Consider the following 14008-nt stretch of genomic DNA (forward strand, 5'->3'; position numbering starts at 1 on the left):
CTTAGCCGCCCTGGCGAGCTGGCTCCCAGGACCTCTGCTTTTGGTGTCTGAGTTTCTTGGACCCTGATTCCTGGTAGATCCAGGGGACGAGAGGCCACCAGAGCCAGGGCTTGGGATTCTGATTTGAGGTCTTAATTTGGGGCCTCACTGCACAACCCCTGTCTCAGTTGAGAAGGGACGTCTGTAGGACAGGGCTTTGGGGGAGAAAGCTCCCCGCTCCCCACTTCTGCCCTTCATCCTTCCATACATGCCATCCTATAAGATTTCATAGCTCACAGTGCTGGCTCCAAAAAGTTTGAGGCTCAAATGTTCTAAAAAAATTTCAGCCATGTCTGAGACATGTTGCACATTGACCTGCGGCCTCCTTCCATAAATGTAAAGAAAGTGAAAAGTGAAAGTGTTAGTCACTCAGTCGTGTCTGACTCTTTGCGACTCCATGGACCATAGCCCGCCAGGCTCCCCTGCTCATGGAATTTCCCAGACAAGAATACTGAAGTGGCTAGCCATTCCCTTCTCCAGGGGATCTTCCTGACCCAGGGATTGAACCTGGGTCTCCTTCATTGCAGGCAGATTCTTTACTGTTTAAGCCACCAGGAATGTAGCTATTCAATAAATTTTTATGAAGCACCCACTGTGTGCCAGGCATTGCCCAAAGGCCCTGGGGATTCAGCCATGGACAAAACATGTTCCCAACTTCCCTGAAGCTACAGTTTAGTTAGTGATGGGGGAGATAAGATAATTAAGATTTTTATAGTATGTTGGAGGGTTCAGTTCAGTTCAGTTCAGTTCAGATTCTCAGTCGTGTCCGACTCTTTGCGACCCCATGAATCGCAGCACACCAGGCCTCCCTGTCCATCACCAACTCCCGGAGTTCACTCAGATTCACGTCTATCCAGTCAGTGATGCCATCCAGCCATCTCATCCTCTGTCGTCCCCTTCTCCTCCTGCCTCCAATCCCTCCCAGCATCAAAGTCTTTCCAAATGAGTCAACTGTTCGAATGAGGTGGCCAAAGTAAAACAAAAAACAAAGAAAATAAGAGACATAGCGTGTTTTGGGTGGGAGGAGCCAGGTTTAACTATGGTAAGGGGATGTTTGAGGACAGACTTAAAGCAGATGAGCATGTGAGCCCCTCAGAAAGTGGAGAAAGGTATTCTAGGTAGCAGGTGCAAAGGTCCTGAGGCACGATGTGACAGGGGTGTTTGAGAAATGAGGAGGGAGGGCTGGAGGGGAGATAGGGGATGGTGATGGATGGTGCAGTTGAGGTTGGAGAGGTGACCAAGGGCAAGAACAGGCAGGGCCTCTGGGAAGTAGTGAATTGGGTTTCTTCTGGGTCAGTAGGGATTGTTGGGGAACTTGGAGCTGGGGAGAGATCTAATCTAATGTGGTTTTCAACTTCTTGCCAGTCCCTCACTCCTATATCCTGACTACTCAAGATTTAAAAAATCTAGATGGATTTATATGGCAACTTATACACCACTAAGAACCCATCTTTCTTTCTTTCTTTCTTTTTTTTTTTTAGGCAAGGTTTTACTGGGATCCCTGAGACAGCAGGGGGAATTGAGAACAGGTAACAGTTTCCCTTGCTCGCTGGTTCCCTGAGGGTGAAGGAGGGGAGCTTGCTCCTTATGTGGGGCGAGGGCAGGGGTGCACCCAGGGGTGGGGCCAGAGGGCTGACTGGGTGGTTTGCCTACCCCTCTGGTGCTGTTGAGCTACGGTTTTTCCAGTGGTCATGTATGGATGTGAGAGTTGGACTATAAAGAAAGCTGAACGCCGATGAATTGATGCTTTTGAACTGCGGTGTTGGAGAAGACTCTCGAGAGACCCTTGACTGCAAGGAGATCCAACTAATCCATCCTAAAGGAAATTAGTCTTGCATATTCATTGGAAGGATTGATGCTGAAGCTGAAACTCCAATACTTTGACCACCTGATGTGAAGAACTGATTCATCTGAAAACACCCTAATGCTGGGAAAGATTGAGGGCAGGAGGAGAAGGGGACGATAGAGGATGAGATGGTTGGATGGCATCACCAATTCAATGGACATGACTTTGAGTGAACTCCGGGAGTTGGTGATGGACAGGGAGGCCTGGTGTGCTGCAGTCCATGGGGTTGCAAAGAGTCGGACACGGCTGAGCGACTGAACTGAGCTGAACTGGTGGTGTTGAGTGCAGAGGGCATGCGTAGTACCCTGTTTTTGCTCCCGACACCCCATTTTTTTCTCCAGGCACTTCAAAAGTGGCAGGTGGGTGTTTTGTTTTCTCTGCATCTTCTGGGCCCATAATCTGCCCTAACCACGCCTGCACACAATTATTTTTAGTCCTATTAGTTTGTCTGTATTTTGTTGCTCAAGGAGAGGTGTGTCCAGCTGCAAGCATTGCAACACTGCACCAAAGGGTCCCAGGCCCCTCACTGCTCCCTGAGAGACTCTACCCCCTTATTCTTAAGGGGTGAAGGGCCGACAGAGGATGTGATGGTTGGATGGCACCACCGATCCAGTGGACTCAAACTTGGGCAAACTCTGGGAGATGGTGAGGGACAGGGAACCGTGGCCCGCTGCGGTCCATGGGGTCACAGAGAGTTGGACAGGACTTGGTGACTGAAGAACAGCAACAAGGGGCTGGAGGTCTCTTCTGAAACTTCGTCCTGCTGGACAGGGGCCGTGGACACTAGAGAACCCACCTTTCTGACAGTCACCTGTAACGCCCTTGCACATTCTTGGCCCATGACAAACAATCAAATATATTAGATGAGCATAGAAGGACATCTGGGTGGATGGTCAGCAAACAGTCAATGGCGCTTCCTTTGGAGACTAGAATGAGTGTGACAAGTAAAAGGCAATTTCCTCTTTTATTTCTTATCTTTTTTGTACTGTCAAGTTATTATGTTTTAGAAAGATGCGTTGAATGGATAAAGACTGACCTCAGGTAGGTCATGCTTTTCTGAGTGTCCATTGCTTGTTTTATAATGAGGTAGCCCTTTCCCACCTGCTTATGAGGGTCTTGGGACAATTACGTGTCGTGTCTTTTTTGCACTGATTTTAATCAGTGAGGAGCCATGTATGTTTCTTAAGGGGGGATCTGATGGGGAAGGACCTGGGTATGGAGACAGACGCTTGCACTAGCTTTCACTGGCTGCTCTGAGCAGGCCCAGCCCCCTCTATCCTCCTGGGCAGCTGGGAGCTGGGAGCTGGTTAACTATCCCTTCTCCCCCAACACACCCCTACCCCAGCCTAGTACCCTATACTTTCCTAGGAGAAAATCAGCCACCTGCCTCAGAAATTGAAGGACTTGCTGAGACCCAGGGGAGAAACCAAATCGCCCAGTGGAACTCAGTAGCATCTTCTTCCAGGCAAACTGTAGAGCCTTGTGAGGTCTTTACCTAAGAAGGAGCTGGGGAACTCTTTTCACCTTCACCTTAGACATTTCCTGCACAGTGTCACCTCCAACGAGGCCGTTGAAGTGGACAGTCGTGGTTTTGCCTTATTAGCATCTTTTCCTTTTCCTGGTAACAGCCCCCTCCTATTTTGATTTTTTTGGCTGCTCCACCGTGGCATGTGGGATCTTAGTTCTCCGACCACGCGTGGAACTCGTGCGCCCTGCAGGGGAAGCTTGGAGTCCTAAACATCGGACTGCCAGGAAATTTCCAACCGCACCCTACCCTCTGCTTGCAGTGATTGGCTCAGCGCGGGGACTCATGACCCAACCTAGCCAATGAGAGCCAGACTTAGGATTTTGGTTTAGACTGTTGGTGTAACAGTCAAGAAAGGGTCCTGGATAGGCTCCAGCCCCTCCATCTTAATTACGGTGATGCAAATCTTAGTGGCACAAAACAGGGGCACAAGTTGATTTCTTGTTCATGCCCTTTGTCTGTCTCAGGCTGGTGGGGGCTCTGCTCCTATCTCCCTCATTCAGAGATACAGGCTGGTGGAGCTTCTACCTCTGGGAACATCATCAAATACCATAGCAGGGGTGAAGGGCACAGTGGAATTAGATGCATCTGACTTCAAGTCCTGACCTTGTTGCTTGAAGCAAGAGGCCTGCCTGGTACTCAGTTATTGCTCAGAGAGTATCCATTTCCCCCTTATCCAGTTTCTCCAGCCCTTATTTTCTGTATGTCCAAGTTGGATTTCCAGAGCTAGGCTCAAATGCCTGCCACTCCAGCATGAGTTCTGAGACCCTCCTCATTTCCCAGCACCTTTTCATCATCTTAGCACAGTGGAAAGTACATAGTAGGGACTGTAGTCTGCGCCCTGCCGGCATCTAGCAAAGACCTAAGCACTTGCATGCTACGTCACTTCAGCATTGTCTGACTCTGTGACCTATGGGCTTCCCTTGAGGCTCAACTGGTGAAGAATCCACCTGCAATGCAGGAGACCTGAGTTTGATCCCTGGGTTGAGAAGATCCCCTGGAGAAGGGAAAGCTACCCACTCCAGTATTCTGGCTGGAGAATTCCATGGACTGTACAGTGTTGGAGAGTCGGACACAACGGAGTGACTTTCGCTTCACTTCTGTGACCTATGGACTGCAGCCTGCGAGACTCCTCTGTCCGTGGGATTCTCCAGGCAAGAATACCGGAGTGGGCTGCATTTTCTCCTCCAGGGCATCTTCCCCGCCCGGGGATGGAACCTCCATCTCTTACTTGGCAGGCAGATTCTTCACCGCCGAGCCACCAGGGGAGCTTTGGGCATGCAGGCATGCTCAGTCACTTCAGTCATGTCTGACTCTTTACAACCCCAAGGACTGTAGCCCGCCAGGCTTCTCTGTCCATGGAATTTTCCAGGCAAGAATACTGGAGTGGGCTGCCATGCCCACCTCCAGGGGATCTTTCCAACCCAGGGATCGAGCCCACATCTCCTGCTTTGCAGGAGGATTCTGTACCTGCTGAGCCACCTGCTGTGCCCTGTCAGTATCCAGCAAAGACCCAAGAACTTAGTACGTGGTACTGTCAGTGCTTTGCAATGTTAGGCACGTAGTAGGTGTTACTAGCTGAACTGTCCACAATGTCCAGCCAGTGTCAAGCACATGGCATGTTTTTTCCTTGTATCTCTTCCTGCAGCATTTCCAGCAGTGTCTTTCTCAAAGGTTACTCCTCAAAACACCTCCTCCCAGCCCCAGCCTCCTGCATCTTGGGACCTGGAGTTTGTTGCTACCAGGGTGTATTTGCTGAAATGAGTGGGGTGGGGTGAGGGGGCCTTGAAGGGGTGGTCCAGGGCTGCACTGCCCTGCGTGGGTCATCAGGGGTCAGTGAGCAGCAACTTGGCTTATGAATTTCCTCAGAGGGCCCCAGACAAAGAGGGAAGTCATTGGTGATGCGGTTACCTTGGCAACCCTTTGTGCTGGAGAGTGGGAGAGAGAGGTGAAGGGAGGAAATGGAGGGAAGGGGGCAGCTGCTGGGGGAGAGGGCAATGCAGGAGGGTTCGTTCCCCTTTAAAAGAGGGGAATGACTTGGTGTCTGCCTTCCGAACAAACTGAAGGAAGCGGTCTTCCCGCTGCAGGAGGGAGGCTGGTCAGGGTGGGATGCCCTGCTTCTCCTCCTCCAGCCTCTCTAGAGATCCTTCCAGCTGGCCTGAGAACGTGGAGAGAGAGTCGGTGTTCCGACGTGCTGTGTTATCCTGTGCAAGTTACCCTCCCTCTCTGAACCTCAATCTCCTCTCTTACAAAATGGGGGTGATCACCCGCAGCGTGGCAGTGAGGCTTGGCTGAGGTTTGATGTGAGGTATGGGGCAGTGCTGCAGGGCTGTCAGTCACTTGATTGCCTCTTACTGACCACGTGGATTGAGGCGAGTGACTGCGTGCGCGCTCAGTTGTCTGACTGTTTGTCACCCCGTGGACTGTAGCCCGCCAGGCTCCTCTGTCCATGGAATTTCCTAGGAGCAGGTTGCCATTTCCACCTCCAGGAGCTCTTCCTGAGCCAGGGACTGAACCCAAGTCTCCCACACTTCCGGCACTGGCAGGTGGATTCTTTACCACAGAGCCCCCTGAACGCCCCGGACAATGATTACCTTGAAATCAGGGTGGGGCATCTCTCCTGTAACATGCTAAGTGGGAGCTCCCAGTAACTATTGATTGTTGATGATGACAGATGTTTCTGGCAGTTTCTTGACCTTGGGAGTGGGGTATGGAGGAGAGGCGTTATTGTTGTGTCTTATGGGTCATGATTATGTGGATGGGGAGACTGAAGCTCAGACTTGGGCGTAAGTCTGAGATGCCTTTGAGGGAGATGCCTGGGAGAGGAGACCAGCCATAGGGCACCAACATTGCTCTGACTCTGCATTGCGTGTCCATGGTCCAGCCCACTTGACACCCCAGCGCCAGGGCTAAAATCCTCGGCTTTTGGTGGATGAGCAAACTGGCAGAAATTGGCTGGTGATGGAGCAGGATCTGGGGCAGAGAGGATGTCACTCCACTCTGCCCCAATTCCATCCTTCTCCCTCTGACCTGTGTGTGGGGGAGGAGGCTTCCTGGGGGCCCTGGAGAATTCCCTGCCTGCCCCACTCCCAGCCTCTGCGGGTGGACCACTGAGCAAGGCACCTTGGAGTCACTTTCCTGCCCTGGAGCCAGCCAAGGACACAGATTTCTGCAGGCAATCTTAATGGAAATCTCTCCAGCTATTTTTCTGTCTCTAGGAGGAATTAGCAACCACAAAATCTGCTTTTGCCCCAGAAGTGGAGCGAATAGGCAGCACTAAGGAGCCGCTCTCCCCTCCCCTCACCATGGCTTAAAAAACTTTTTTTTGAGTATAGTCACTTTACAGTGGCGTGTTAGTTTCCGCTGCACAGAAAAGTGCGTCAGCCACGTTCATACACGCATCCCCTCTTTGTCCCCACGTCCTTCCCGCTGAGGTCCGCACAGAGTGTTGAGCAGAGTTCCCTGTGCTACACAGTAGGCTCTCATTGGTTAAAATCCCGTGGACGGAGGAGCCTAGTGGGCTGCAGTCCATGGGGTCGCTGGGAGTCAGACATGACTGAGCGACTTCACTTTCATTTTTCACTTTCATGCGTTGGAGAAGGAAATGGCAGCCCACTCCAGTGTTCTTGCCTGGAGAATCCCGGGGACGGGGGAGCCTGGTGGGCTGCCGTCTATGGGGTCACACAGAGTCGGACACGACTGAAGCGACTCAGCAGCAGCAGCAGCAGCAGTGTGTATATGTCGATCCCAGTCTCCCGCTTCATCCCACCCCCGCCTTTCCTCTGTTGGTGCTCATATGTTTATTCTTTATGTCTCTGTTCTATTTCTGCTTTGCAAATGGGTTCATCTGTACTATTTTTCTAGATCCCACATATTTGTGTTAATATATGATGTGTTTTTCTTTCTGATTTACTTCACTCTATGACCATCTCTAGGTTTATCCGTACCTCGGCAAATGGCACGATTTCATTGCTTTTCGCGGCTGAGCAGTATTCCGCTGTATATACGTACCACACCTTCTTTATCCATTGCTATGTTGATAGACATTTCGGTTGCCTCCATGTCCTGGCTATTGTAAATAGTGCCACAATGAACACTGGGTTCATGTATCTTTTGGAATTATAGTTTCCTCTGAATATGTGCCCAAGGAGTGGGATTGCTGGGCCATATGCTGGTTCTGGGCTTTCCCAGGTGGCACTGTTGGTAAAGAATTTACGTGCCAGTGCAGGAGATGCAAGAGCCTGGAGTTTGATCCCTGGGTTGGGAAGATCCCCTGGAGAAGGGAATAGCCACCTACTCCAGAATTCTTGCCTGGAAAATTCCATGGGCAGAGGAGCTCGGCAGGCTACAGTCCATGGGAACACAGAGTTGGACGTGACTGAGCACGCAGAAACACTACCACGCTGGTTTTATTTTTGTGTTTTAAGGGATCTCCATATTGTCCTCCACAGCAGCTGTGTCACTTTGCCTTCCCACCAAAGCTGTAAGAGAGTTCCCTTTGCTCTACACCCAGCCTTACTTACCCATCAATTACTGAGCGCCAGCTGTGTGCATTTGCTCCGAACACTTTCTATATGGTTGGGAAATTCATTCACTCCACTTTGTGAGCGGAAGGAAGCGGAACTCAGAGAAGAGAAGAGATTTGCTGAGGTCACTCCCTGGAGAAGTTCAGGACTGGCGTTCACACCCAGGTCTTCCCCACTCTGAAGGCCCTGGGTGCAGCCACCATGACAGGAGGGCACTGCACTGGCTCCAGTTTAGGTCTGGTTTCTCCCCACGAAGCTGCGTCATCTGGGCAAAGGGCTTTTCTTGACTTCTCTGTGCCTCAGCTTCCTCATCTGTAGAATGGGCATAATAAAAGCACCTACTTCCCTGGCTTGTGAGACTTTAATAGTTTAGCCTGTGTTTAGCTAAAGTACTGGGGACAGGGCTAGATGCACTGTGCAATCCAGATGAACTCAACCAATCTTGATTTGGATGCTGGCGCTACAGTGGGGGAGTAGAACAGAGCCCATCCAGCCTCCAGCACTTACGTTTTTGGCAGTGCCACGAAAGTATAAGATACTAAGCTGTTCGCCTTGAACTACTATGCATATATATTCATCCATTCAACAAATATTGAGTACCCACTGTGTACCTGGCCAGGCAAAGAGGAATAAGGTGCTGCTTCTCCAAGGAAGCATGTGGATGGGATTACGAAGAGGGAAGGAGAGTCAGAGAGCCTGCACCAGGCTGAGTCCTGGAGGACCGACAGGAGTTAGGCTGGGAGGGTGATCTAAGGGCCGGCACAGCACAGAGGCACAGAGCTGTCTTGCTGACTCTGGTGAAATCTCGTGGTTGTTAGAGTCCTCCAGTGTGATGCGAAGAGCTGACTTATTGGAAAAGACCCAGACTGACGGCAGGAGGAGAAGGGGACGACAGAGGATGAGATGGTTGGATGGCATCATCGGCTCACTGGATATGAGTTTGAGCAAACTCTGGGAGATAGTGAAGGACAGGGAAGCCTGGCGTGCTACAGTCCATGGGGTTTGCAAAGAGCTGGACATGATTTAGCAACTGAACAAGACTCCTCCACTAATGTTTGGCCATTTCATCCCTAAACTCGGTGAATTGTGGTTGAACATGAGAACTTTAACCCCCGCTTTAACCTTGATTCTCTTTACTTGCTTTTCATATATCATGTATTTTTATTTTTTAATTTATTCATTTTAAAAAATATTTATTTGTTTGGCTGTGCTGGGTCTTAGTTGTGGCATGTAGAATCTAGATCCCTGATCAGGGATCAAACCCGGGTCCCCTGTATTAGGAGCACGGAGTCTTACCACTGGACCAGCAGGGAAGTCCTGAACATCATCTCATTTAATCTGAACAACAATCCTGTTAGTACAGGAACAGAGGATGACTTTATTTTGCAGATGCCCAGAAAGGTGAAGTGTTATGTCTTAAGTCACCCCGTTGTAGGGCTGCTGGGCTTACAAAAACGAAAGAAATCAAAACTGGGAGCCCTGTTATATTCAAATTTCAGATAAACAATGACTGAGTTTTTTGAAGGCTAAGTATATGAAATATTTGGGACATACTTAAAAAAAGTATTTGCTATTTCTCTGAAGCTGAATGGAGTGTCTTGTACTTGGCAAACCTATCCAGTTTTTGAACTTGGTTATGCCTGTTTTCACCCCTGAAAGTAAAGGTAGTGATCATTATAATCTGGGTTTCTTGAGGACCTACTATGTGCCAGGCTGTGTCCTAAGGGCTTGGCATACCGTGTCTCTGGAGCTCTGAAGGAAGGGGCCGGTTGCCCGCTGTCAGCAGCCTCTGCTCGCAGTTCCCAGCGCGGCCACGTAGTGTCACCCTCGGCCCGTGGTACCCGGGAGGGGCCGGCCGGGCGCGCGCGGCCCATTCATCACCGCGGGCCGCGGCGCGCAGACAATGCGGGAGCGGCCCTTGCCCGCGCCCGCGTGGCTGTCGGTACAAAGGATGCGCTGTTAACACGTGTACGGTAATAGGCTCCCCCACGGCCTCTTTGCGGGCCGCCCGCTCCCAGCCTGACGGCTGGCCCGAGCCATCCATCTCAATTATGTCATGGGCAATGAGCATCCTCCTGTGTCCAGAGTTCTGCCGTCTGGGCCAGGCTGGACTTCGTTTGAGGCCTTCTGCCTGGACGACCCCAGTGACCTGTCACTCTCGGGAAGAAACCTCCTGCGGGGTGAGCACCTACTGTGTGCTGGGTCCCAGCCACTCTCTCCTTGATTTCGGTGTAAGCTGGTGTTTGGGTTATTAACCCATTTCACAGAGGAGGAAACTGAGGCTTGGAGCTGGGAAATCTTTATTCTGCGGTCACACAGCTCTAGAGTTTGCTTAAGATGGGTTTTTCCTTTGCGGCTTTATGGAGATATAGCTCCGGGACTCTAATATTCACACATTCAGAGGTACATTTCAGCGGTCTCTAGTCTATTCACAGAGTTGGGCAACTATCCGCATGAGTCAATATTAGAACACTATAAAGTCCACTCCCACCGCCCCTCGCCCCCAAACCTGTTAGCATGTTTTACAAATGTCTGTCTTTGGCTGCACTGGGTCTTCATCGCTGCACTGGCTGCTCTCTAGCTGCGGTACCCGGCTTCTCCCTGCAGCGGCTTCTCTCGCTGCGGAGCACAAGCTCTGAAGTGCGTGGGCTCGGTGGTTCCGGCACCTGGGCTCTGGAGCACAGGGTCAGTCGTCGTGGTGTGTGGACTTGGTTGCTCCGCACATCTTGTGGGAGTTTCCCAGACCGGGGATGGAACCCGTGTCTCCAGCATCGGCACGCAGATTCTTTCCCACTGAGCCACCAGGGAGGCCTCAGCAGTCATTCTTAACTCCTCTCTCTCGCTAGCTCCTGGTAACCACCAATCTTCTTTCTGTCTCTATAGATCTGCCTCTTCTGGACAGTTCATATAAGTGGAATCCTACCACGTGTGACCTTTTGTAACAGGGTTGTTTCACTTAGCACAGTGTTTTCAAAGTTCATCCATGTTGTAGCCCGTGTAAGGTCTTCGTTGTTATTGCTGAATAATATTCCATCGTATGGATAGATCACATTTGCTTAGCCTTTCATCTGTTCGTGGACGTTTGCTTTGCTTCCACTTTTTGACTCGTGTGAGTAGAGCTGCTATGAACATGTGTGGAAATTTTGGTGTGGATGTGTGTTTTCAATTCCTTTGGCTAAATACCTAGGAGTGAAATTGCTGGGTCATATAAGAACATGATGCTTACCAAAACTTGAGGAGCTGCTAGACTGTTTTCAAAGGGACTGCATCGTTTTACATTCCTGCCCACAGTCGATGGGTGTTTTGATTATTTTCCCACATTTTAGCCAATACTTGTTACTATCTGACTTTTTGATTCTAGTCATCCTAGTGGGTGTGAAGTGGTATCTCATTGTGGTTTTGACTCGCATTTATTTCCCTGATGGTTAATGATGTCAAACATCTTTAAGTGTGCTTATTGGCCGTTTGTGTATTTTCTTTGGGGGAAGATGCCTTATCTGATATATGATTCGCAAATACTTTCTCTCATTTAGTGAGTTGTCTTTTCGCTTTCTTTATGGTATTGTTTACAGCAGTGTAAAATTTTGGTAAATGTCCAAGTTGCTATTTTTCCTTTTGTTGCTTATGCTTTTCATGTTGATAATGAAGAGCCAGCTATGTGTGACTCTGAAGTGGGTGGTCTTTTTGCCTTCAGCCTTCCATGGGGGGTGTGGAAAGAGCTGATCAGGGTTTGGTGGTCATCGTAGGCTTGGGCGAGGGTGTAGAGCTGTGAAAAATAATGACCCTGGAATCGAACAGAATTGAGTTCCAATCCTAGCCAGGTTGTTGCTTTTTTTTGATGACTTGGGCAGGTCATTCAGTGCCTCTGAACCTCAGTTTACTCATCTGTACAATGGGGATAACCACACCTACTTCGAGGTTGCTGTGAGGTTAAATAAAGGAGGGGTCAAGCACATGGAAGATACTTCCTAGACAAAGCTGGGGTGACAGTGGCCTCTAGGTTCACCGTGAAGACCGCCAGGTCCCCCACCCCCAGCACTGACCAAGGTACACAGCCCAGAGTCCTTGAGCCTCTGTTCCAGTGAACTTTCCTCTGGAATCTGAACACCAAGCATAGTTTCTTGGTGTCCTGGTGAAAACCGTGAGGGCAGCAGAAGAGACCAGAAGGTACCATTAGACTGTTGGGCAGAGGGAGGTGGAGGCTCCAGTTTAGACATCGTCCCCCAGCCTGCCCTGGCTCCCATAGCCTTTCAACCTCTGTTACCGACAAGGAAACTGAGGTTCAGAGAGGTGAAGCGACTTGGTGGAGGTCACACAGCCCCATCCTGAAAAGCAATACAAAGAAGGGCTTCTTGCCTCTGGGCCCGAGAATCTTCAGGTATCACCCTGGCGCATGCTCCACTTCTCTTGAAGTCAGGACCTCGGGATGACGCCCTGCCCACAAGGCACCTCCCTGGCTCCCAGTTAGAACATGAAGCTTTGGAGCTACACGGAACAGAATCCAGCAACATCATCTACTCTCTGACCCCCAGTATCTTCATCTGTTCAGTGGGAACACTTGTTCCTGCCTGTAGAGTTGCTGTGAGGATGGAGTGAAAGGTGAGCCTTGTATGAGCTGAGTGTGGACCTGGCCATCGTAAGCACTTGGTAATGACGACTATTTATTATGAGTATCAATAACCCAGATGAGGGTTTTGGAGCAGATCCAGACTGGGCACGCACACTGGCCTGACTGGGAGGTGGTGGCCAGACTGCTCCCCCATTGCCGGAACCCCCAGAGGCTGTATTTTCAGGGCTACGGGGAGTGGAGGGCGCTGTCTGCTGGCGGATGGATGGAGTGGATAAAATTGATTCCGGCCCAGCGGCCGCAGGTGGCCGTGCAATTACCCACTGCCAAGCCGCCGGAGATGAGACGCCCTCGGGTCACAGCTCTGCTGACCCCAGAGGCGGTGGATCTGGCTGGCTGGTGGCTGGGCCTCCTGTGCTAAAGCTGGGGGCTGCGGTGCTGGGGCGCCCAGGACTGGGATTCAGCCTCACCCACTCCTACAGATAGAGAGATACCTGGCAGACGGGCCCACGTCCACTCCACGGGGCAAGCTGGACGTGATTCTGTTTTGATCGTCACAGACCCCAGTCTCACAAGCCGGTGCTTAGTCCCCCAGGGAGGTTCATAGCCCACTTGTGCACACAGGTCCCCTCGATGAAGTCTGGCTCACAGTGGGGCTCATCCCTGCCTGCTCCTCCGACACCTGGTGAGCAAAGACAGGCTGCATGTCTGTTAAGCTCCAGACAGAGTGCTCCCCAGGATGTGAGCTGCATCTGTCTGGGTCAGCATCCTCTTCCCCTGCCAGACACAGTACCTGGTACACAGCGGGCACTTGGGGGAACATTGAATGGGTAGATGACTGCTTGACCCGGGTACCAAGGGTTAGGATTCCAACATATTTTGTGGGCACACAGTTAAACCCATACTTGGCCTGCCATGGAATAAACATCGTGCAGTGCTTTTTGAGCACCAACTGTATACCTGGCACATGGTGCCCAGGGTGCAAGGGAGAGAGGTAGGGGGTTAGGGAGGAGAAACAATGGAAGTGAGGACCAGGGAGGGGGTGTGGCTGGGAGGTGGGAGGGGGCCTATGTCTCTGGGCCTGCAGGGGGTACATTTGCAGATGGGTCAAGACAGAAAGCTGGGACGGATGCTGTCGGTGGCTTTGAGTGCCAACCAGGTGAAGACTTGGGGATTGAACCACTAAGAAGCTCTCAGGTGTAGACAGGAAGTCTTAGACTTGATGAGCTAAAGAGCTGTAGGAATCATGCTTTTTTTTTTTTTAAAGAAATTTCATTCTGTTTTTAAAAATTGATTTTTTGGGCTGCCCTGGTCTTCGTTCCTGCGCTCAGGCTTTTCCGCAGTTGCAGCGAGCTGGGGCTCCTCTCCACTGCAGTGCACAGGCTTCTCACTGCGGTGGTTTCTCTTGTCGCAGAGCGTGGGCTCTGGGTGCACCGGCTCAGTAGTTGTGGCCCACGGGCTTAGTGGCCCCTCGGCATGTGGGATCTTCCCGGAAACAAGGATGG

This window comes from Ovis aries, chromosome 17 (genome assembly GCF_016772045.2).
Source record: "Ovis aries strain OAR_USU_Benz2616 breed Rambouillet chromosome 17, ARS-UI_Ramb_v3.0, whole genome shotgun sequence".
NCBI classification, from domain to species: Eukaryota; Metazoa; Chordata; class Mammalia; order Artiodactyla; family Bovidae; genus Ovis; species Ovis aries.